Source organism: Tamandua tetradactyla, chromosome 6 (genome assembly GCF_023851605.1).
Source record: "Tamandua tetradactyla isolate mTamTet1 chromosome 6, mTamTet1.pri, whole genome shotgun sequence".
In the NCBI taxonomy this organism is placed as follows: Eukaryota; Metazoa; Chordata; class Mammalia; order Pilosa; family Myrmecophagidae; genus Tamandua; species Tamandua tetradactyla.
The window spans coordinates 33910613-33934409 of record NC_135332.1 but is presented as its reverse complement, the minus strand read 5'-3'; the positions used below and the strand labels follow the sequence as shown (position 1 = coordinate 33934409).

Sequence of the window (23797 nt, the reverse complement as noted above, 5' to 3'; positions counted from 1 at the left end):
AGAACAGCACTCCACTGGTATTGTCAAGAAAACTTAGTATGCTGTTTGAAACTGTTGTGTACTCAGAAAAGTCATGTTCTTTAATCCTCATTCAATATTGCTGGGTGGAATCTTTTTATTGTCTCCAGGGAGATATGACCCATCCAATTGTGGGTGGTACCTTTTGATTAGGAGGTTCCCATGGAGATGTGTCTCTACCATTCCAAGGTGGGGTTACTTCGTGAATCCCTTTAAAAGGGAACCATTTTGGAAAAACCTTCAGAGCCAAAAGAGCCCACACAGCCAAAGACCCCAGCAGACACCAACCATGTGTCTTCTCAGCTGAGAGAGGTATTCTGGATGGCATCAGCCTTTCTTGGGTGAAGGTAATCTCTTGTTGGTACCTTGATTTGGACATTTTTATAGCCCTAGAAGTGTAAATTTGCAACTTGATATATTCCCTGTTTCAAAGCCATTTCATTTCTGGTATATTGCATTCTGGCAACTTTAGCAAACCAATATACTTGGAACAACAAATTTCTTGTGTATGGGGACTGGGTGTAATCATTGTAGTACCTGCATTTCAAGGAATTTAATCACCCCGTCCTCTTAGTATGTGTGAGAAATATTCTAAAAGGCAACCATCAAAGAGGCACTAACTTCAAGATTACATTTAATGTTGAAATAGCATTATGGTTGTTCCTATATTAATCACTAAGTTCTTTGTGGCCAACGATCATAGCCAAATCTACATTGGATCTACTAAGTTACCTAGAGTGGACATGGATCTATTTTAAGAAAAATTAAGACATACAGCATGCTAAATTAAGGAAGAGACACATTTTATGGGATACTATCTAGTGCTAGGATGCAAGTGGGTCCCAGGAGCCAAGAAGAAAATGATGTCTAAGCATACGAAAATCTAAGATTAGGCCATGCTTATTGTCTGTTAAATATTGCTTTTTTTTTTTCTACATAGGCAGGTACCAGGAATCGAAACTGGGTCCTCTGACATGGCAGGTGAGCATTCTTGCCTGCTGAGCGACCATGGCCCACTCTGTTAAATAATATTTCTGAGATTTTTTTCAATAAGGTTGAACTCTACCCAGCAATAAATAGCATAATAGTGGAAACTCAGCTTGACTAAAAGGATGACAATGTTAAAACAACATCTAATCTAGAGGCAATATTGCAAGACAGGAGGGGTTTCTGAGTTGGCCCCAGCTGGATTTAAATATCAACTCTTCCCTGTGGCTTACTAACTGTATCAGGCAATTGAAGAAACTCTCTAAGCCTCATGGTCTATAGATTTAGATGGTACATCCTAGTGAAAATCTCATAGAACTGTTGTGAAGATTGAGATAATATATACAGAATCTATCTGTAGTGCCTAGTCTAGCATGCAAGAAATGAATGAATGGTGGCATTTTTTAAATGCCATCCATACCAAGAACAAAGCTTCCTATAGATGCAACTGAGAATCTTATAGGAAAAACAAAATTAAAATGTAGCTGGGAACCTAATAATTTGCTCTACAGTAAGCCAAAATGTGGTAGATATAAATAAGAAAAACAAAAGAAATCCTTAACATTCATGCTAAAATCCAGTTTCAGAGAAAGAAAAATTGTATGATAAATAACAGCTTTTAATAAACAAAGGTGTACTTACCAGCTTTGGGGGGAAATGGTGCAGTAATCAGAAACTACACTTATTTGGGGTAAAGTATGAAAAATCCTTTAATATATAGGCAGACTTGTACATAGCTCGACATATTTTCAAATAACTGCAAAAGAAAAAGGTTACCTTAATAAGTGAAATTTAAATCCTGAGCCTACCTCTTTGAGTGCCTATCTGTGCTTGGAAAGGAGTAAGAGAGGTGTCCAATTTACCTGCTCAGTTTCACAAAGGCCAAAGGCTGGCTGCCTTTTGATACAGTATAGGAAATTGGAAGTCAGAGAGCTGCAGTCAGCTGGAATAGCAAGGTCAAATTGGGTGTGTCTTTAATCTACAGGGCTAATTATGGAAAGTTAAAAAATAAGGAGTGGCAAAGAAGCAGGCAAGCAAGAGATGTCCCCCAGAAAGTCCAGATGTGGCCCACTGATACCTATTATGAAATTGTATAAATCCCCAGTATTAGGTTGCATGGCCAAGATGATTCTATTTCAAGTAACTGGAAAAAAACATTTTTATACTATTCATATCTCAGTTTTCTCATCTGTAAAAGAGAAAGAATGTTAACTGCCTTGTCTCTACCAAGTGGAAATTGAGATATGATGGATTTGAAAGTGAGTTCAATTGGAATCAAGTAAAAAGTTATCCAGTGGTCTTCAAACTTGAGTGAGAAAGATAATTTTTGAAAGAAAAAAATTGAAAATTGTATCTACAGCTATTTATAATTCATCCTTTCATATATATATAGTTTGTATGTTTTAGAATATACCTAATATAGCAGTGCAATAGTACATGTACATAATTTATTCAAAAATGCACATATGTTTTAGAGACACATACTAAAAAAATTTTAATGATAGTAGTATGTGTTCAAAATCCACAGCTATGGATGTTATTGAATTTCACCACCTAGTTACCACCATAATTGCAAGTACCTTGAATAATTCAGAAATTTGTATGTTTTCTTACAAAGGTTTAGAAGTATTTTACTTCTATAGAATGGAGGGGGAAATCCTCCATTCACTTCAGTGATATTTCTCAAACTTCTACCCTAATACACTGTCATAAAGCCTCAGTGGTACCCATGATGATTTCACACTATGCGACATCAGATTACTCTGACAATCAGCCTGCCAAACTCAGTCGACTCACTTTTCTCCCATCGCTGAATGTGGAACACACTTATATAGACCTGGCTATATAATTCCTTTGTTTCCTTCATTTGTCCCCAACCTGCATGACACGCATGCAGCCATTCCTTCTTTCCTTCCTGAAGTCGAGCTCCTTCTGATTCCATTATTATCAAAACACTTAAATTATTATTTATATGTGTGCATGGCTCAGAGAGCACAGCTGATGCCCAATATCTTCCCGTGATTCCCGCAGGACCGTATCGTCTTCCAGCAGAGAAGACAATGTTCCATGTAGAGGATAGCTCCAAAGATTGCTAAAACAAAAGCTAGTCAGAGAAGTACAATAAAAATTATATTTATAGCACAGGCCCCAGTATTAAACCCAGCAGTGAACAAAAATCAGTCGGTATTGGATTTCTCAGCTTGTGATAGTGGATGCTTCAGACAAAAGGGGAGCGAAAAACAAGGGATTTTATAATCCCTCACTTCTGCTTGACAATTGCGCCGTTAACAGGAGTAATGAAAAGGGATATAGGTGGGGTGGACATACAGCAATATCTGAAATTTCAAGCTTATGGGATTGCAAGTTCTGGTCTATAGCTGTGTCTGTGACTGATAGATCTTTCCTGTGGCAGCTGATCTTGCTACTGTCTTTCTGAAAGAAGAGTGTCCCCGGGGAAGGCTCATCCAACACTGGTATTATAATACTGCAAGCTGCCAGAGTGCCTGCATGTCCTGTCAGCCTGGCCTCTGCTGACTTGGCTGCACCTGGTACAGATTTCTGCAGGGAGGGGTTAACATGAGGCTCTGCTCTGTTTTATGTGGGGCAGGGCATCTCCCAGCTGTTCTTCCTCTCAAACAAAAAAGGGACAGTCCATTCCCAAAAGGGGACTGTTTTTAGCCAGGCCATATGTAGGGCATGCATTTTGTTCTCTCCATCACTTTAGAATAGGAGGGTTGCACACCTTAATTAGATGGGTAACCAGTCGCTCTTCACAACAGAGGGAAAAGACACTGGTGGAGAAAGGTCACATTTTAGAACTGAGTAAATCCATGTTTGAATTCTCTCTGTTACCCAAGGAAAACCACAATGCTGCCAGTTCTCAATTTATTTACTCTAAAAACAGTGATTCTAATACCTACCTCAAATAGTCATTTTTAATAACATTTTACTAGCTAAGCCTGAATAAGGTGTGGAAGGAAAATGTTAGGGAAACACTGTTAGCAAAAAAAAGATCTATATGAAGAGTCTTGTCAGAATGTGGTGCCTATTTCCTAATAAAAAGTGACTAGAGACAATTTTATCAGCCTTTAAGTTGGTACGTTTAATAACTTTGGCTAACACACCAAAATATTCTGTGGCGCTCTGTGGAATTACTGATATTTGACACTGTTTGGCTGACACAAGCCAAATCGTATGATTTGACTTAGTGACAGGAAGAACATTATCACACACCAATTCTTTTTTGGAAATTTCTTCAAAAATACAAAAAAAAAAAAAAAACCCAGTCATATAAATTTGCCTGCCTCCATTCTAGTATGTCAATTTCTTAAAATAGTTTAGAGGCAAAATTTACCCCAAGAAAACAGCATGTGTTATTTTAAAATGCTGTTGAACTACCATATCCTGGTAATAAAACATGAATGATCTATTTCATACTCCAAGTGTCTTAATGTTTAAAAAAATCTTATACCATTTGCCACATTCCATGTGAAAAATTCTTCTAATCCAAACAGTGTTGCAAATATGGGCTTAATTTAAACGATTTCTAATTTGATATTAAATGAAAAGACATTAATAGCACTATATCAAAGTTTTTCCTTCTTGGTTTATGGTTTTCCCCATTTATCACTTGATTCATGAACAAACTCTGATTAAAAAGCATAAGAACCACCAACGATTATCCTTAGATTTTAGTTACAAAACAAGTGAGTGGTTTCCTACAGAATCCACCTCAAACATGTGTAAGGTTTATCTACAGTTGAAGGTTTTCCAAGCCTTAGAAATAAACACAGATGCAGAGTTTGCATTACTCATACTCTACCACCAAATTCAGAGGTAAAAGATATTGAAAATACTTGAACATAGGAAAATGCAGGTTAAAAATGGTGAAAACTAAAGCATTGGCCCTCATGTCACTGAGAGAGCTCTGTGATTCAGTTTTTCATCAAAGGAAAGGGCTAACAGGGCTCATCTCAAAGGGCATCGCTATTGTGATGAGCGCATGAAAGAAAATCTTTTGTGTATTTCCTGTGCTAAAGAGGATGAAAAGTTCCATATGCGTAACATGATGTGAAATGATACTTTTTCCCATTACTTCAGAATTTCTTCTGAAGTTCTGAAGCTGAAGGCAATGTATAGGTAATAACCCCCCTTCCATTTATAAATAAATGTGCTCTACACAAAAGAGCAGAAACAGACCTTCAATCAGTAGTCACGTAATTATTTGAAGAGTGAGATTTTGAAGAGGAATTCATTCAAGCATGAGAATTTATAGGAGTTGAAAACCTGTGTCCTATTCTCTCCTCTAACCAAGTATGGGATGTTTCCCACTCTCACCCCTAGCTAGGGGAGGGAGTTCCAAAAGGAACATCCATTGAGGTGGGTGTTTGCAAAAAAGGAAAATCATGTCTTATTCCACAACTGCCCAATTGTGAGCTCTGGTGGCACTAAGGGTCTGAAACACAGCTCAGTGAGGGAGGTCCTAGGACAAATTAACATATTCTCCCAGAATTTAGGGGAACATTTGGTCAAAGAGATAGGGAAAATGGCTGCTTCTCACCTGGAAAATAGGAAGCTGGGTAGAGTAATCACATGGCAAGGGCAAGGAGAGAGGAGAGTAGCTGAAGCAAGTGGAGAAGAACTTTTGGTGGGAGAGGGATGCACAATGTTTACCATAGACCAAGGAGACACTGAAGAAGTAGCTGTGTGAGATCTTTTGTAGAGGACCTCAACAGGAGAGCTGCTTGCTCGAGTGAAAGAACCCCAGCAGAGAGCAGCCGGAGAAGGATTTCCAGTGTGGAAGATCAGAGGGTATTGTGAAATGAAACGGATGGATGGAATCAGGAAGAAGATGTTCATACTTTTGGGGAAGGATGCAGTGTGAGTGAGGATGGAGTCTCTAGAGAATCCTCCAGCCCCCCTGGGGAAGAGTTAACAATGAGGTCAACAAATAGCAGGATGATCAAGCAGTGTCTGTCAACTAACAAATCTTGTTGACCCTTTTTCCTCGGCCCCCTTTCTCTTCTTTCCAACTCTAATGTCGCCTTAAGCAGGAAGGAGGAAGTGAAGAGTGAAAAACAAATCTCATTTTCTTACTGCACCCACCCAAGCCAAGGCTCTGGTTTGGGCTGAGGGGATGTAAGGGTCACTGAATTGGATGAAAACATGGAAGTGGTGATTTAGTGTAATTTAGACTGGATTTAAAAACCTAAAATTGTGCCTGTTCTTCTATTCAAAAGGGATTAAACAGTCAAGAGATCCTCCAAAAATGTTGAGAGACAAAAAAAAGGGGTTCAATATTGCATATTTGAAAGTAGTGGTAGGAAAAAATATAGCTATTATTCTGAGTATACTTTAACCAACTCTGTCCAATCCCTTTTCTTTCTTTCCCTTTCTTTCTTTCTCTCTCTCCCTGCCTCCCTCCCTTTCTTTCTTCCTCCCTTCCTTTCTTCCTTCCTTCCTTCCTTCCTTCCTTTCTTTCTTCTCTCTCATCAAGTCATCTATTTTGAGAAAGAAAATAAATTAAATTTTATTATTGTGCATGTTTAATATTTTAATGTACTGCCTTATCTGCTGCTGCTTCTTTGTATCAGCACCTTAATTTTCATGGAGAAGCATGCTTTGTCTACTCACTGTCCATTTAGTTTGCAAATATTGGATGCCTTCCAATTCCAAGGTTCGTCTGTGTCCCAGACCTAGCCTTTCAGAATATTCCCTATATTTTCATCCCTGGTCATTGTTTAGCAATAGGCAGGTGACCCAAGCCAGAGCAATCATAATCAATATGAATGAGTTCTAAGAATTTGGAAAAATTGGACACTTGTCCACTGGGACTTGGAAGCAAAAAGAATGTCAGTGTACAGCTACTGAGGAGTAACTTGTGACCACATGAAGGTAGCCTACCTTTGGATGTCACCAAAACTATGGAATGCAGAAGAATTGGCAAAAGACAAATTCTTGCTGACTGATGGGCTGTTTGAGCACCTGGATTTAGTTGTGTATGAAATAAAAAATAACCTTTAGTTTTAAGACAAATGAGCTGAAAATTCCGTTTTTATTCAAGTTAGCTTGCGTTACTTTTATACCCACTTGCACTTGAGTTTTGAGGAATAACCTCCCTAAAAGTTGAGTGTTGCACGTGAACATGTTTGATAGTTGCAAAGAGAGAATGTTACATAATGGTAGCATTAGAAATGTAATTGGAGGTGGGTGCTTAATCAGCGAAAGTTCATTCCAATTAAATAGGCATCATATTCTCAGCCTTTTGAAATAATTTGTTTGATCTATTACACATGTACTTTGCATGTATGACTATTTCTAACTTTCCTGTCTTCAGTGTATTCATTAAAAATGTGCAATTTGTTTAAGGATCTGTTTGCTGGATTACCATACATTTCAGTTCATAAGAAAATTTGTTCTTACAGTTGTTAAATATTTTACAGACGTAGTGTCAAAATATAGTGAATCTAACCAATTTGAATTTGATTTCCTGACTTTGTCTAGATTATTTGTATGCTTTCAAAAACAAGAAAATCAATACTCAACATAAACCAATCTATAAGAGTTTGGTTTTGCTTTGCCTGGCAATGTAGCATTGCTGGTGGGAAAATAAGCATACTGTGAGAGTGAAGAAGGAGGCATTCAACAATTTTGTCAAGTTGAGCATAAAATTCATAAATCCTCTTGCCGTTGGAGCTTAATTTGGAACATGAAATTCTCTGGCTTTTCCCTCACACCCACTGATTTAAAAATAGGAAATAAAATGCAGGAATGTTTAACAAGGTAGTCTCTGCTGGTTTTTAATTTTGTGATCCCATTATAGAAATATTACTAATCAAAATACAGAAAATATAATATAGAAATGTTGATCACCCATCAACCAAATTATGGCTAGTATTTAGGGAGTATTTATTTTGTGTCAGGGACTATTCTACATGCTTCATATGTATTAACTCATTTATTACAAAATAGCAGTCATGATATAAGTCCTGATATTATCCCCCATTTTACAGAGTTTAGGAAATTGAGAAAAAGAGACATCATGCACTTTACTTAAGTAAATTAAGTAGTAAATCTAGAATCTCAGCTAGGATATGTTGTCGCTTAGATTCCAAAGTCCAAATTCCATAACTACTGTTTTGTTTTCTACTAATCCAACCTTCTCCAAAAATTAAATATCATTAATATTTTGATTTGTCAGGTCCTTCTAATATATATTTCCTTTGTAAGAATTATGACTGAATCATATATACTCCTTCTTAGCGTACTTAATATTACTTTATAAGCATTTTCAGTTATTGAACAGTCTGTAAACATTTGAATGACTACATTATCCTCAAATGACTTGATGAGCCAATTAATTTAACTATTGCCATATCTTGGGACAAAAAATTATTTCAAAATTTTCACAATTAAAACAACACTGCTGGGCGGGCCGCGGTGGCTCAGCGGGCAAAGTGCTTGCCTGCCATGCCGGAGGACCTCGGTTCGATTCCCGGCCCCAGCCCATGTAAAAAACAAACAAACAAACAAAATACAATAAAACAAGAAAATGTTTAAAGATGTTTCCCTTTCTTCCTCCCTTCCTTCCTTCTCTCTGTCTTTCCTTCCCTTCCTCTCTAAAAAAAAAAAAAAAAAAAAAAAACAACACTGCTACAATCAGCATTTTTTGGCATGGAGTTATTTCTTCATTTCACCTTATTCCTTCAGAACAGATTCCCAGATTGAGACCTGCCAGATCAAAGTATGAATACTGATTTGAATTATATACTGTCAAAATGTTGGTTTCAAAGGAGTTGTACTAATTTACACTTTAACAATCTGCTGACATTTTCTTTTAATATTATAGTTCAAGGAAAATATAATCTAAACTCTTCTATAGAACTTTTAAAATAATTATTGGAGGTAATATTGATTTAATGATTTGTTTCAAAGACTAGAGATGGCTAGCTTTCTATGAATGTCTTCTGAAATTATTACTGTATCTGATTGATTCAAACAATGCTAAATAAAAAGTGGTTTTGTAACTCAAAACTATTTATATCCTTAACTCATGTCCCATAATTTCACCTATTATAGAATAACTAAAGAAACAAATAAGCCCCAACCCAATCTACTCCCTACAGTTAAATGATCCTGACTCTGTTGGTCAATTATTTCTTTTAAAACCAAGTTGGATTGAATTTTACAGAATTATGTTATTATTTGTGAATTGTATATTTGATTCTTTTTTTTTTTTTTTGCATGGGCAGGTACTGGGAATCGAACTTGGGTCTCTGGCATGGCAGGCAAGAACTCTGCCTGCTGAGCCACTGCGGCCCACCTGTATTTGGTTCCTTTTTTATTAGAGCAGTTGTATGCTTACAGAAAAATCATACGGAAAGTATGAAGATTTTACTATATGCCCTCCATACGCAAATTCCCCTATTATTTCTCAATTCCCTATCATTAATATTTTATATTCATATGGGGTCTTTGTTACAATTGATGAAGCAATATTGTTATAATTATGTTATTAACTATAGTCCACTTACATATTTACATTAGGATTCACCCTATGAGTAGTACAGTTCAATGTTTTTTTGTGTCTATTTTCATTTGGTTCCTTTTGAGCCTGATATATTAGTGACCCATTCGTATTTTTGCAACGCTTGCTCTTCTCATTTTTCATCTGTGTTCATTTGTCCTCTTGAAAGTTAATATATGAATGGATATTGCTTTACCAAAAGGAAGGTTAGATCTATATATTGTTAAATGTCTTGGAACAAGCATCCAAATATTTAAACAGAGTTCGTGTGTACTATATAAGAGGTCCCCAAAATATGGGATGTGTATCTAATGATGGCATTTAATTTGATTTTACTGATAAAATTATTTCTTTTACATTTTTATTTAAATCCTTCTGTTCATGTTAAAGAGGAGGTTTTAGTGAATTGTTAATACATCGTTAACACCTCTCTAACACTTGTTAACCACACTTTTTTTCATAAATGAAAAATTAGCTTCAGGCTGAAAGAGTAGTGCATATATCGCAGAATCCAGGTAAAATATATTTATTTTCTAATTTCTTTCCTATTTGCTGCAAATATTATTTGTTTTTCATTTGTTTGATAGTGACATAATTAAGATTTTCTTGCCAAATATTTCTTACTGAAGGTAGGTGATTTTAGAAGAAATAGTAAATAAATACTATTACAGAGATTAAATAAATATGACAAAAAGTCATAATAGTGCTAACCATATAGCTTAGTTTTGAAGAACAATTGCACTAGAATATATTAATCCATTGTGTGAAGACTCAGTTTAACACTTTTCTATCCTAGAAAACTGTATAGATCAAATGCTTTATCCAATACCTCTATATTTAGGATGTACCTAAATGCAATTTTATTTCTGAAGATTGCTAAGGTTAAATTCAGGGAGTTGTGTACAATTTCTGCTTTTTGTGTCCTCACTATACAGGGGTCCCTGTGTGTGGTTTAATTGTTCTATGACACTTGTCCATTATCTGCACCTTTATGGTTGGCTCACTCTTAGGGAAGGTAAAGTGCTAATCGTTCCATCACTCTTGTAATCACCACCTCTGCTACTGACAGCATTTGCGCTCTAAACCTTTCTCTCTGCATTCCTTTTTACATGCCAGTGTGAAGTCCATCAAATTGTTCCTTACCTTCTGTGGTTTTAACAAATGAATAACAGTTTAGTGCACTTTGGTATACAGATACAAGAAAGCAAGTTTATTACTCAATTGCTCTCTCTCCCTTATTTTATTTAACCAAATGAAATATAGGCAACAAACTAGAGGTCAGAAAAATATAGAAAATACTGGAATACTTTGAAGTATTAAAGTCATTTAATGATCAATGAAAAATGCCCTTCAAAGAGTAAGCAATTGTTGGTAACAAGCAAAATAGCATTTAAAGTAGTACCCTTTCCTATCATTCATGCAATAAAGACAAATAAAAGGTTATTTAGAAAATGATATGGTGAGAGAAAACATGCTACTTATGAAAACATTGCCATGAAGAGAATTTCTTTGACTTTGTAGTTGATTTCCTTGTTGTAGATAAACTTCAAATGCACAGTATATTCCTACTCTCTGTCATTAAAAAAAAAAAAAAAGGCATGCAGAGAAGTTTAAAATAAAACCCATAATGAAGAGAAAAGTTATTCAATAAATGCTGATTCAGGAATGATAGATGAGAGAATCAAAAGGCAAGAGCATTAAAAGTTCTATTTACAGTAGTTTAGAAAAAAGACAACATATTTAGTAGAGAATACAAGACTAAAGAAGACCATAAACAAAGTTCTGGAGATAAAATCTAAAATTTCTGAAATGAAAAGTGCAGTGGGTAGGATGAATAGCACATTAGACATTGCAGAATAAAAGATTAGTGAAGTTGAAGACCAAGTAATCGAAACTGTCCAAAATGGATGACAAAGAGAATAAAGCATTTGAAAAACAGAGCACCAGTAATTTAAAATCTTTTAAAAATAGAGCAACTTGAACTGATGGCCAACTTCAAGAAACCTAATATATGTATATCTGATGCCATCTGGTATCATATAGCTATATATATACGTGTATATATATATATATATATGACATAATATTCCTTATATTGTATGTCTGTGGGTGATGAATTCTTTAGATTTGTACATATGAAAAATTCATTATTGTGTCTTTTTGGAAAGTATCATCTTGCCGTATATAGAATTCTAGGTATACAGCTGTTTTCCTTCAGCATTTTAAAGATGTTGCTCTACTTTCTTCTATCTTGCATTATTTCAGACAAGAGATTTGCTATCATGCTTATTCTTCTTACTTTGTAAGTAATATACCTTTTTTCCAACAGCTGCTTTTAAGATTTTCTCTTTAATCCATCTGATCATGATGTAATTTGATATAGTCTTCATCCTGTTTGTCAATCTTGGATTAAGCTTCTTCAATTTTAGTATTCATTGTCCTCAGAAAATTTGGAAATTATATAGCCATTAATTTTTCAAATATTTTTCATCCTTCCCTCTTTCCCCTCTCTTTAATAGAGTGCATTTATGCCCAGCATTGGCTTCTTGAAGTTAGTTCATTTCAGTAATCTAATTAAATGTAAGTGGTCTGAAACTCCCAATTAAAAGGCAGAGATGATTTAATTCTATAAAAATTCAAAATTCAACTATATGCTGTTAATAAGAAAAGTACTTTACATATAAAGACACTAATTGGTTTTAAAAATGGGAAAATCAATATTATACTAAAATTGATTAATAAAAAGCTGTAGTGGCTGTATTAATATCAGACAAAGTGGATTTTGTGCAAAGAATATCATCAGGGATGGAATGGTCATTTAATATATGAATAAAGGGATCAATTCATCAAGAAGACATAATACCTGTAAATGTCAATGCAGCTAATCATAGAGGTTCAAAGATATGAAATAGAAAATTACAAGAAGAAATAAACAAATCCATAGTTATTGCCAACAATTTCAACAGGTGTCTCTGAATAATTGATAAAATAAGTAAATAGAAAATAATAAGCATATAGAAAAATCAAACAGCACTATCAACCGATATAATCTAGTGAACTTTGCAGAAAACTCCATGCCAAATAGCAGGATACACATTCATTTCAAATGCATGCATAACTTTTACCAAGGCCGGCTATCAGGAAATCTTATGTGTAAAAAGCCAAAACAAACTGAATAAAAAGAAAAATGTTCGTGAAATGACGTTACCAGATTTTAAACTTACTATAAAACTACATTATTCAAGACACTGTGGTACTGATGTAAAGATAAGGTTATATATCAATGGCAGAGTGGAAGTTCAGGAATAGAGCAACATGTATATTATGGTCAACTGATAAATTTGACAAAGTCATGAATGCAATTCAGTAGAAAAAGGATAGTATTTTTTCATAAATTGGTGTTAGAGCAATTGAATATCCTTCTGAAAAAAAAATTGGATCCATATCTCAAGTGATACACCTAAATTATCCCCAAATGGATTAGAAACTTAAAAGTAAATCCAAACCCCATAAAATTTCAGGAACACACAGAAATTTTTGCGATCTTGGGTTTGGCAAAGAATGTTTAGATACAACACTGAAAGCATAATCTATAAAGAAAAATTGATAAATTTGACTACATCAAAATTAAGAACATCTGTTATTGGAAACATATTAGTAACATAATGAAAATACAAGCCAAAGACATGGAGGAAACATTTGTCAACGACATGCCTGATTAAGGAAATGCATGCTGAGTATATAACATGCTCACAAAACTTGATAATAAGAATACAAGCAATACCATCAAAAAGGCCAAAGGTCTGAGCAGGTAGGTCACCAAATAAGATATATGGATGGAAAATAAGCATGTGCTTAAAAGTTCTCGGCCTCATTAGTGGTTGGGCAAATTCAAATTCAAACCCACCCAAAGAAAGATTAAAATTAAAACACATAATAATACCAAGGGTTAATAAAGTATAACTAAAGTATTCATGCACTGGTTTGGGGAATATAAAAGAAACTTTGGGAAACAATTTGGCAGTTTCCTAAAAAATTATACATAAACGTGACACATGACCCAACGAGTCCACTCTTTGGTATTATTTACGAAGTGAAACAAAAGCATGCATTTATACAAAATCTTGTACACAAATGCATAGCAGCTTTATTTATAATAGCCAAAACCTGGAAACAACTCAAATGCCTATCAATAGGTGAATGGATATATATACAAATATTGTGGTATATTCATGAATAGATTCTGCTCAACAATAAAAAAATAATGAACATGATACATGTGACTACATGAATTAATCTTAAAAGGTATCACACTGTATGTATATCATTTACTGTATATGAAATTCTAGAAAACTATAATCTATAATGACAGAAAGCTGAATAATGGTTTCCTAGGGAGGAGCAAAAAGGAGAGATTACAAAGGAGAAAGAGAAAACATTTTGTAGCGATGTGCATATTCATTTTCTTGATATGGTGATTGTTTGAAGGGTATATACGCACATTAAAACTTTTCAAATTGTATACTTTAAATATAAGTTTAGTACTTGTCAGTCATGCCACAACAAAGCTGTTAACATTATTTTGTTTGGACAACTAGTAAACATTAATTATGCAATAATTCCCTTAATTTCTCACTAAAATTTAATGGCTTGAGGTAATAAGAGTACATACTTTTAATTTGAATTAATATTAAAAGAAAAGAAAACATGGGTTTAATAAAAGTACTTTGGATTAGACCGAGAAAGTTTGGAAAACTGGCAGATAAATCAAGGCAAGTTTTAGCCAATTCTTGGAGACAGAATCATGTTGGCAAATACTAAGTAGGCACTATCATAAGAACTGGTTTTCTGCACTTGCCAACACCATGGTATCTGTATTTGAAAGGAAAAGGCAAAGATTATGCTGGTTCCTTAACATCTAATTACAAGCCTAATGAGAAACAGATGTGCACATTTTATAGCTTGCACAGAGCAGGACAGATCTCTAACATAGATATAGAAAGATCACAGCCTAAACTGTTCAGATTTTTGTCCTCAGAAAATATTTCCATTTTTTTGCACAATTTTCTTTGCTGGTTTCTGGTTTCACTTCTGCATTTTTTTCAGATAAAATGACCAGTGACTGTTCATAAATAGGAAGTGAAAGCATCAAATTCATTTATTCAGATTATATTTAATGTCTCAAGTCAAAATAATTATATCAGGAAGAATGCTAAGTTTCATCAAGTAAACAATAGTTATTTTAATATTATACATTAATGCTATATGTAGACACTGAATGAAATATGTGGGATATGAACAAAGGAAAAGGGTTCATCAAATAAACAATAGTTATTTTAACATTTGTTCTAGTTTGCTAGCTGCCGGAATGCAACACACCAGAGATGGATTGGCTTTTAATAAAAGGGGATTTATTTAGTTGGTTCTTCAGAGGAAAGGCAGCTAACTTTCCACTGAGGTTCCTTCTTACGTGGAAGGCACAGGATGCTCTCCTGGTCTTCTCTCCAGGCCCCTGGGTTCTGACAACTTTCCCCGGGTGACTTCTTTCTGCATCTCCAAAGGCCTGGGCTGAGCTGCAAGTGCTGAGATGAGGAATGCCAAGCTGCTAGGCTGTGCTACATTGCGTTCTCTCATTTAAGCACCAGCCAATTAAGTCAAACGTCACTCATTGCAGCAGACACGCCTCCTAGCTGACTGCAGATGTAATTGGCAACAGATGAGGTTCACGTACAGCTGGCTTATGTCCGCAGCAACAAGACTAGGTATGCTCACCTGGCCAAGTTGACAACTGAATCTAACTACCACAACATTATACATTAATGCTACATGTAGACACTGAACAAGATATGTGGGATATGAACAAAGAAAAAGGGTATCGATCCTACCCAAATACAGCACAGTAAAATATTCGCTTAGAAGAGTACAGAAAAGTTCCAGAGATTAAAAATTATGTGTGTCCTCATTAAGAATTTGTAAGAAGCATGGTTTACTGGATAAAATCCCAGGCTTTGAATACCAAACAGTTTTTAATACTCAGTCTTCTCCACTCTCTGGCTGAGCATTTTTTGATAAATTGCTTAACCTCTTAGAATCCCTGGATCCAGGTCGGTGAAAAGAAAGTATAAATACATGTATATGAGTTGTTAGAAAATGAAATGAGACAATAATAAATATCCATAGCTTGCAAAGAGAACAGCTCATAATGTATACTTTATGTGTCGCCATATTTCACTTTAAAGACAGATAATTTAGTAAGTAGGGGTTGGAGGTCTTGCATACAGTGGAGAAAAAGGGGGGGGGACTGTCTACACCACATAGGCTTAGGATGACTATATGTGTCATTTAAGCATCATTTAAGTGTCAACTTAAATGGAAGCTTTATGTAGAAAATGAAAAAGATAGTTTTGGAAAAAATGCAGAAAGCTTGGCATAGCAGAAATATAACAGCATCATCTTGTTAAAGACCGGTCTCTTCTTAGTTTCTCTGCAATAATGCTTTCAAACATGTCAAGTCTCATTCAGAGTGAACTAGGGCATGTATGTGATGGAGCTTATGTACCTGTAATTGGAAGAATGCTGTCGTGATGCTGTTTATAACATTTTTGTTATAAACAAAATTATTAATTATATATGTTAACAATATAATGTAATAAGCATTTGTTAATTGTATATATATATATGAGCCTATATTATTAACTTTCTCCATACTATGATTTATAGAAAGAGTCTACTATCCTATTTTGGACCCATCAATTATTTAATATATAAACACTTGTTGCATTTAGATGGTTTCCAAATTTTTCTTTCTCATTTCTGGTGAGTACTTCAGCTGACCTCAGAGATAATTTTTGGCACAATTTCCTGATTATCTAAGAGTTAATTGCTCAGTCAGAGGAATGCATATTTTTAAAGGCATTGGATACACACTGCAAAATTGCTTTACAAGAGGTTTTATCATTTTATATTCCCTTTACTAGTGTATGAGTTCCATAGTTCCCAATTGACCTCCTTTGTTGGTGTTATCTTATTATGTTTTCTCAATTTTATCAGGCAAATAAAATTTCCATTTAAAAAGTATAATCATCATCAAAATAAAAGTAAAGGCATATTTGCATATAGCAATACCATTCTGTTCTTCAAGATTTTCATTCCATTGTGTTAGCTTTTATTTTCTGTATTTGGAGCTATATGTTCACCAATTTAGAGTATATGTATATTTTCATAGCTACATTGCCTCATATTGGAATTGAAATATAGACATGTAAGTTTACTTGTTCAGATTTTTTCCTTCATATATTGAAAAGATATGTGAATAATATATAGATAGATAGATATGTGAATAATATATTGTGTTATTTCGGTGTAGGTATTTAACTCATGTTAGCAAATAATCCTGGCTAGGGACTGACATATATAACTGTGTGCAAACTGGAGAGCATGACAGAGGTAACTATCATCAATGTCATTGAAGAAAATCTTAGTTCGTGCCATGCATAATTTCTCATTACACAAAAGGGATTTGTCATAATGTTAGGCAGAATATGAATAAAGTTTATATTCAAATTATGATTTTTATAACAAACCAACAGGATTACTTATAAATTGAGGAAATACAGTTCAAATTATGATTTTTATAACAAACCAACAGGATTACTTATAAATTGAGGAAATACAGTTCAAATTATGATTTTTATAACAAACCAACAGGATTACTTATAAATTGAGGAAATACAGTTAGAAAGCTACACTCACACAAATAGAAATAATATATATAGAACTCCTACAATTTAAAAAGGTGCATTGAATCCATAATATAGGGCTCAGGCTATGGCATATCACTAATTCAGAGCAATGTTTTGAGTGACTACAATACGTTATTATTGTGGATGTAGAAATAATAATCATGATACTATTAAAATAATAATGGCAAAAGATATTTGTGTATAGTCATTCGATGTAACAGTATAATTATGAAAAAGATGAAAATGAAAGCAATCTAAGTTTCTATCAATAGACGAATGATTATATACAACTTAAAGAGAATGAAGACCAATATGCATGGAAATTGGAAGATCTCCAGTATCTATTATGTTAAAAATAGCATGTTCATGATGCTATCTATATGAGGATACCATTTTTTTAAAAAAGGATATGAGTATATTTATGTTATATGGTGTGCGTGTGCTTCTATCAGTTCATATATATGTAACAATGATTGCAGTCTATAAGGACACAAACCAAAGTATTGTGTGGTTTTCTTTGAGTGAAAAAGAGAGAAATGGGGAAGAGAAGATGGAGTTCATGTTTGACTTATACACTGTGGACAATGAACATATAACATTATTTGCATTGTTTATAAATTTTATATTAAAAATTCTATTGGGAAAATAGTTACTGTACCCTTTGATTTTAAAATTATTATCGAAACCATCAGCATGGCTTTAAAGGCTTTTTCTAATCTAACCTCTGCCTTGTTTTCAGCCTTATATTCTCTGAATGTTCTGCCTTACTTTCTTTATTTTAGAACTCACTCTGTTTATTTACTTTAGGAAAATATCAAAGCCTGCACTTTTATTTATAGATGTATTATTGACGATTGTTTGAAACCTATAGTCGCTTTTATTAATATGTGTAAGTATATATATATTGACTGATTGATTGATAGTCTTCACTACTCAATGGTTGGCATTTGTTTCTCAGATTCTTATCACATACAGTACAGCTAATCAACTACTATTTTTTAAATGACAAACTTCACAAAAATGTACATACATACTTAAAATAGTTATATAATTTTATCAAAGGGTAAAAGACAACTTTAATAATAAGTTTTCCATAATCTTGAAGGAAAGATGCAATTATTTAAAGATGGTGATTCACTCCAAATATCTGTTTGTATATTTTGGATACATAACTTTAATATAATGTCAATCAATATCTGTAGTGGATTTTTTAACATGAAATTTAATTTCTATCCAGTGGACTTGGATGAATTAACTGGTAAAATCACTGAGTTCTTTGATATAGAGAAGTTATAAATTGGGTGTTCTTGCTTTATCAGATATTTATACATACTATGAAACTACCAACAGTAAAATGGAGATATTAGAAAAATTGAGAGCAAATAGATATACTAGAGGAAAAAGAAAGAACTTCAAGTATTAAGCAATAGTGGTATTTCATAGATAATATTATGCGCTATAAATTTTCACAATTACAATAGTAAATTATTTCAGAAAAAAATAAAGTCAGATTTTGCATAACAAATATTGCATGTCTAACTGAACTCCAAAATAAAATATAAAAATGAAATGATAATGTTGCCATATTTCTTCATATCTCTGGATATTTGCATTTCTGTACCATGATACGCATGCATGCATGGATACATCCTCATATAGATAGCATGCATGTATGCATATCATGGTACAGAAAGACTTTACAAATCGAAAGCAAGGGAGAAAACCATGTATTTGCATATAAAAGTTTTTTAGTCCAAAATGAGTTAATGCAAATATTGTTACAGTGTAACAAGAACTCAGCAACTATTAAATCTAATATATAAAGAGCACCTGATATAAATACAAAAAAATAAATATCCATATTAGAAAGAGAAAATAATAGGGCAAATAAGATAAAAAGGAAATTTGCCAAATGAGAAGTAAAAATTGCCCAATAAAAATTCCGTAAAATAATAAAGCACAATGGTAACTAACTATGAAAATATTAAGACATTAGATAGCAGAACCAGTTGTCACCTTTCAAAACTATTTTTGAAATGATGCCTAGTGTTAAAGAGGCTGTAGAATGCGGGCTCTCATACACTGTGGCATTGGTATAATAGGGCAATATGCATCATATAATATATTTCACAACTCAAAAAATACTTATGCCTTTTTGACAAATAATTCTTTTTTTAACTTTTATGTAAAAAAGTTGTTCATCACATTTATTTTATGAATTATCTGAAATAAACAATATGTCTAACAATAAGGAATTGTTTAAATTAATTACATCATAACATATGATGCATTGATAGACAAATAGAGATAATTCTTTAACAGGATATGTGATAAAAGGACAAAATTGATTTATTATTATTAATTTTAAAATAAACAGCATAAGCGTATGTGCTGGTTTGAATGGATTTGTGTACCCTAGAAAATCCATGTTTAATCCTAATCAGTTTTGTGGGAGCAACCGTTTCTTCTAATCCCTATTCAGTACTATAGGTTGGAAGCTTGATTAGGTTATCTCCATGGAGATGTGCCTCAATCAATTGTGGGTAATAAACTTGATTAGATGGAGATGTGTTGCCACCCATTCCAGGTGGGTCTTGATTACTTTACTGGAATCCTTTAAAAGAGGAAGCATTTTGGAAAAGGCTGGCGATTCTGAAAGAGCAGAGAATGATGAAATAATGATAAAGCTATGACGCCACCAGATACTTTTGGAGATGAAGAAGGAATATGTCCCCAGAGAGGCTTCATGAAACAGGAAGCCTGGAGAGAAAGCTAGCACACATCACTGTGTTCACCATGTGCCTTTCCAGGTGAGAGAGAAACCCTGAACATCATCGGCCTGCTTGGCCCAAGGTATCTTTCCCTGGATGCCTTAGATCAGACATTTCTATAGACTCGCTTTAATCTGGACATTTCCATGGCCTTAGAACTGTTAACTAGCACCTTATTAAATTCCCCTTTTTAAAAGCTGTTCCATTTTTGGTATATTGCATTCCGGCAGCTAGCAAACTAGAGCAGTATATATTACTATAATCACAGGTTTTGGAAACATTATTTGAAGACGCCAGAAAAATAAAAACAATGGTCATTCTTAGCAAGCTTTTTGGGTGAATTTTATGTAGCTTTGTGCTTTCTTCTTTATTATGCAAAAATTCTACAATAACCTTGCATTAATTTTATGAAAAATATAGAACAAATGAAAGCTACTCTCTTAATACAAATTTTTGCTCAACATTCTTCTTGCTTCTCCTTTTGTTTACTGGGGGGATTTTAGTAGATAGTGTGTTTTTAATTTAATGTAGTAAGATACACTATGCATGCACGTGTCTTGGGATATTTCATTTTATGATTTTCACCCATGTGGATATTATTTCCTTGTTAAGTGCCTTCACTAAAATAACAGTGAGCAAATATACTGAAAAATGTCCTCCCTAAGTATACAGATGAGGCCATAGAAAGAAGCTACTGGGCAGAAAAGCTCAATTTGGGAATTTTGCTTTTAGGTCTCTAGCTTCCCATTCAAAGATTCAGTGAGATTGGAAACCAGACATTCTATGATTCCCCAAAGGAAACAGCATAGTTTCTTCCTACAGTAAGGCTTTTATACTATAGAAAGAAAAGAATGGATTTATGTACCCTAGAAAATCCATGTGAGAACAGTATTTGACTGCCTATCTACTGGTTGCGCTATGGAGTAACTCTGCCACAGGAGGCAAGTTAGTGGGACTTGCTGAGACTCGGTTTTCTCATCTGAAAGCAAATGCACACACTGATTCTGAATTTGAATAATTTTGCAAAGATTAAACGGTTGGAAGCACTGGGATTCCTATTGTGTTTAATTATGATAGGAATTATGATATGGCTTCTTTCAATAAGCCTGGAACTACATAAAACACTGTGTTGTTAGCAGTTACATGGTTAACTCTTGTGGTCCAGCCACATAGTAAACACATGGATGTAAATTCATAAAGCTGATTTCCTATAATGCCATGTGGAAACATTCTCATGACTTTAAAGATCCACTTGTACGTGGCATTAAAACCGAGGTTCGGATTTTAATATATCTCCTGAGACTCTTCTTCATTAACAATTAAATTAGTAGTTTGCATTAGACATTCCTAAATATGTTTGCTCAACAAATTTGTGAATGGCATGATTGGCAGTGTCCTCAGCAAAACCTTTGATTGATATTACCAACGCACTGATTTTCTTTTATCTAACTCAATAACTTTTTGTTTACAGAGTGCTCATTTTTGTTTTTCTGTTTTTGTTTTGTGATGGAAAATGGAATTTAAAGAATATGGTGACAAGCCTGTCTGGCAAATATATGGGTGTGTGTGTGTGCACATTTTTTCAATCCTTTTTGGTACTCGATATCATTATCTATTATCACAGTCCAAGGAGTAAATTGGCATAAGTTTTCAACAAAATGCATATTAGCTCCTATGTGTTCCATTCCCTTGTGTGGTCAAGACTCAGTGATAACCCTAGTCTGAAAAAGGACAAAACAACTAGTGAACCATAAAACTACTTCTCTTCTTTACATTCATCAATGTGACTGGTTTGAAATGGGCCATATTGAAAGGCTCACACTGTTCTGCTTGCAGTTAGCATGTGCATCAAAATGCTGGCCAGCTGGCCTAGGAAACCTGATATGGAGAGCTGCATATCTGAGCCCTTCCCCAGAAGTAGGATGCAAAGTGTGTTTATACATGCATGGGGGCAGAGTAATGAGAGGCAGACATTTGGAGCCAATCATTCTTTAAAGATCACATTCATTCATTCATTCACCATGAAGAGCACCTAGTAAGTGCTAGACACCATAGGAGGCTTTCTTAGTAATATAATTAACTGTCCTTTCAAAAGATAACTGGACCTTTGTTCACTAAACTTTGGGCCTAATGATCTCAGATGGTCCATGAAATGGATTTTTGCTGACCTGGATCACGATTTTACCTTCATAGATGGGAAGAAATAGGTTAAAAAGAAAACAGGAAGCAATTTCTTAAAATTCTTCTATGAAAGGGATATTTTAGATATATATCCTACATATTAGGAAAAGTTTTCTGAGCTTTGCATCCTCCATCTGGACTGAGTCTGTCACATAAATACAGATGCTAAAAGGAGGACTTTTCTTGATCCCAGGCTGTCATTATTGTAACTAAGGAAAGCCCTCAAGCTCCCTGGGTTACCTCAGCTCTGAGGGACATCTGTTTGATTCAGACCTAGTACACAAACCACAGCTCTGTTAGGAGGTTTTTGGAATTGCTGTGATTGAAATCAATTGGGTGTTTGAATATGTGAATAAGGGTTCACTCTTTTTTTGATAGAAAGAGGCAGATCTTTAGTCTGATTAGAGGCATGTGTTGGAAGACATATTTTGTGACACAAAGGTCCTGGATCGGCAGGAGATTTTGAAAGACACGTCCTCCCTGATATATCTCACATATGTAGAGCTCTTTTTCCTCGTTGTTCATTTTTTTAATTCCCCCTTCCTTTTCTAAAGTTTATCAGGGTTAAAACAGGAGAATATGTTGTGGATGCAAATCCTTGAGGAATGGTAGATCGTGAATGCAATGAAAGAGTGGAGGCTGTCAGGGCTTCCATCTGACATCCAAGCCACTTGCAAACTGAATCTACTCTAGTTCCTTACATTGCATCTCTTGCGAAGTGTTGCATCATTTTAAGGGTCACAGAGTCTCTTTTAGCTGCCGTTATATTTTTGATATAGGCAAAAGCAATTACTTAGTCACATGCTTCTCTTTTTACTCTTTCTCACAATTTAATAGGTAATATGAAATGCCAAACCACAACTAATTGAAAAGTGATTTTGGAATCAATTGAACAGTCCACTCAATTGAGAAGAACACTTGGAGAAGTTTCAGTGCAAGACTCTGTTAGCACTGAAAGTCTGTTAAATTCCTAAGGTCAGGGCCTAAAGTACTAATTTGTAGAAACCTGGCAACCCAAAGAAAAAAAATTTGCCAATTTAGCTATTAAACATGGAGGGATCCCTCTACTGTGAGAACCCTAAGTCCAGTGTAACCATAAGGTAAAATAAATTATACTTTCAGATATATGGCTAAAGAAAAATTACTGTCTTATCCTTTTCATCCCTTACCTATGAATTTTATGACCCTCACATATCAGACCCTAGGTTTCATGTAAAAACCCTAAGGTGTGGGTACAGGTATCATTCTAAATTAACAGATGAGGAAAAATGAAGAAAGCAATGTGACTAGGGCTCAAATCTAGATATAATAGGCTGGGATTACTAATTATATTAGCTGTCCTTTGTTGAGAATTGATTGATTCTCATCCAGAGTATTTTATATTATCTCATTTAATGCTAACCTAGCCTTTTAATGTAGTTACGATTACTTCCCATATTTTCTAGATGATAAAACTGAGGCTTAAAGAAAGAAATTCATTCCCCCAACATCACACTACGAGTGAAGGGTACAACAAATCTCTTAATTGGCTTTTGATTCTGCATCCTTCATTCTCATCCATAAATTGTGCC

General features: G+C 34.3%; 1 long non-coding RNA gene across 1 annotated transcript in view; it reads left to right on the top strand.

Moving 5' to 3' along the window:
- Positions 1-227: 227 nt before the first annotated feature.
- The window catches only part of LOC143685943 (uncharacterized), a 141200-nt gene continuing 117630 nt past the window's right edge, over positions 228-23797 (top strand). The window contains exons 1-2 of the long non-coding RNA XR_013176809.1: positions 228-365; positions 959-999. This is a non-coding gene — a long non-coding RNA (uncharacterized LOC143685943). The remainder of the gene's footprint in view (positions 366-958; positions 1000-23797) is intronic.